The sequence below is a fragment of the Triticum aestivum genome, chromosome 4A (assembly GCF_018294505.1).
Source record: "Triticum aestivum cultivar Chinese Spring chromosome 4A, IWGSC CS RefSeq v2.1, whole genome shotgun sequence".
Taxonomy (NCBI): Eukaryota; Viridiplantae; Streptophyta; class Magnoliopsida; order Poales; family Poaceae; genus Triticum; species Triticum aestivum.
Window position 1 is genome coordinate 670674175 of NC_057803.1, and position 2978 is coordinate 670677152.

The following is a 2978-nucleotide window of genomic DNA, read 5'->3' on the forward strand; positions in this document are numbered from 1 at the left end:
CGGCCGCTGGGCGTTGTTCATTGGAGGAATAGTGTGCTCGAGGGGTGGTGGCGAGGAGAGAAGGTGGAGGAAGCAGCAGCGGCGCGCGGGGATAGGCGGGGGAAGCGCCGATGGGTCGCCGAAGCGAATGTGGAAGGTGCGAGTGACGGCGCCAGCGCCTGGAGGTCTCAAATCTGGCGATTGTTGAAGTCGCGCGCGAATCATCGATGTCCAGCTCGCGGGAGCGGGCGCAACAAATACACTACGCATGATGCCGTTTTCCTCCACGCGCTGAACCAAGATTACTGCGCGTGTGATTATCGCGCGGATGCTGGAGCGCCCATTTCGGCTCCCCGCACACAAAAAAGCGGTTTTTCCAGCGCGCGGCTAACACAGCGCGCCTGTTGGATATGCTCTAAGCATACTGCCCAAGTAACCTGATCGAGGAAATCTCGCCTGCCCCGTCTCAAACACCTCATTAGGTAGTCGCATGCGAGTTAACTCGCTTGCCCGACCCATCTCGGATCCTGGGGGCGAGCTCAGCCGAGCTCGCCGATTTCCCTCTCCGTGATGGCTACTTCCGCCACCACCCCACTGCACCCCAAAACTCTGCGCCGTCTACAACTACTTCAGGTAGGCAGTGCAGTGACCCGCCCCTCTTCTGCTACTCCGCCTCCAATGTTGCTCTCTCCGATAACCTCGCATCCCTCTCGCCGTCTTGCTTCACCATTAGGACTATGCCCTGCTACCCTCCTCCCCATCACGCTGGTAAATCAGTTCAGTTTCACAAAGAAGCCTGCCAGCCTGGAACAGCCCGATGAATCACCCTGGTACAACTTAAATCTGAAGCACTTGAGTTGATTTGTGTTACTTATGTTGAGATCTTGATTCGGTGAATTTTCACAGGTGTCAATATGCTTTCTCCGTTGTGTACACCATATCATCTGCGAAAAGTAGTTAATTTGGTACACAAATCTCAAACTTTGCATCCCGATCAATGGTGGTAATTATTTCAAACTTCCATGCTTTCATGGAAGAATAGTTCTGTTCCCAAAGTACCATGTTTGTGCTACTTTGTTATTTAGCATCTAAACTACATTACAGTTTGAACTCTATGCATTTTGCTTCCATAGGTTATTTTTCTTTTGTATCCATTTGTACGCTAGTGACACAATCATCCATACCCTTATTACCCACAATATTAGTTGGCTTCATTTTTAATTGTTGTATGCTTCCATTCGAGCTGCTGTAACAGATGTTCTATTTAGAGCCATGCATCGTGCAACTTCCACTAGTAGAAAACAGGGCTTTGGTCTTAGCCAGATCAGAGCATTAGTCCCGATCGAGTTACAAACCGGGACTAACGGGTGCATTAGTCCCGGTTCGAGCGGCCAGGGCGTCGGCTGAGCCTCGGCAGGCACCAGTCTCGGTTCGTCTGACCTCTTTAGTCATGGTTCCAGACACGAACCAGGACTAAAGGGCCTCGCTCCTGGCGCAGCCTTTTTAGTCCCGGTTGGTGGCTGGAACCGGGAACAAAGGTCAGTCTTCTGTCCCGGTTCTAGCCACCAAACGGGGGTAAAGAGATGCCTATATATATGCTCGGCCCTGCCTGCTCACTCCTCTATTTTTTGGCTGTTCGGCGTGTGGGAGGTGTGTGCTGCTCTACTCTCACCTCCTGTTCACATGAGGTGTTCGATCAAATGCCTGAGCCACACTTAAGCTTTCTCCTCTTCAAACTTGACCTTCAAGCTACATTTTCCCCAAGATTTGTCTAGGTTTGGCGGTGCACCAAATACAAAAGTGTTCTAAAAGGTTAGCAACTTCATCATTTAATCTCTCACTGCTAGGTTGGCTCATTTCAAGTGCTCTAGAAGTAGAGTGGTTGTGTATTTTAGATGCACACTTTGAGCTCAAATTAAGTTCTTAGAGTCTGCACATGTGTAGGGTGTCATCCCGTCCCCGTCCCTGTCCTCACCGCCATCGATCGTCTGCACCGATCTCGTCGCCGGCACCACCATGGTGAGCCTCTTGTTCTTATCTTCGTTTTAAAAGGAAACAATTCTTACTTATGATTTACAAAGCTACTTGTATAATTTTCTAACTGTTATTAATGTTTGTTATTATATAGTGCCATGGTTTTGGTATCCGCCCCGGTCAGCTCTCATCCGCTCTATGATTTGTATGTGGTATATTATCTTTTATAACTATTTGTTTCATTTAGTGTTGATGACAATTATGTCGACCAACATGACATAGATGTTTTTATCTAGGAGGTATGTGAACCGGAAATTCCAACCGACCCTCTTGTCGAGTGGTTAAATTTGGTTGAAAAAGAAAACAATTATTTGAAAGAAAAATTGAAGAGAATTGAAGAGGAGAAGATGAAATTGGTGTTGCATGTTGCTGACATCGTCGATGATCACAAGATCCGGATGGATGCAATGTGCTTGAAGATTAGAAATATTAAAAAAATATGCCATTGATAATGAGGCTTGGTATCATTAAGCTGTTGGATCAATTGTTATCTTAGTTGTGATTATGGACACATTTGTTGTTGCACTTAAATGTTTTACATAGTTGTATGATATTTTAAATGTATGTTTTAATTAGATGTTCTATAGAGTTGTATGTTGTTCTATGAGAACTATGTATCAACTTCATGTATTTATGTTTTCAGTAATAACATTTGATCATTACTGTACTTTTCTTGTAATGTGATGTTGAACTTGTATTAATTTGATCACTTCTCTATTCATGATGTTCTGTAATGGTTTTTGATATACTTAATTATATAGTGCATGCAGATGAACCGGCAGTGGATGTACGGTGACCGACGCACCCCCGACTACATTGAGGGCCTCCATAATTTTTTCAAGGTGGTTGAGGCAAACAAGTAGAATGGTTTTATGTCTTGTCCATGTACTACTTTTGGAAAAACGAAGGATTACTCTGACTCAAAAATCATTCACTTGCACCTGCTTGAGAAGGGTTTCATGCCA

At 45.3% G+C, this 2978-nt stretch overlaps 1 long non-coding RNA gene across 1 annotated transcript; it reads left to right on the forward strand.

Annotated features, from left to right (window-relative positions):
- The first annotated feature begins 213 nt into the window (after positions 1 to 213).
- Positions 214 to 2126, forward strand: LOC123083012 (uncharacterized). The gene is made up of 3 exons (XR_006439186.1): positions 214 to 809; positions 886 to 1791; positions 1924 to 2126. It is a non-coding gene; the product is annotated as an uncharacterized lncRNA (long non-coding RNA).
- Positions 2127 to 2978: the final 852 nt, after the last annotated feature.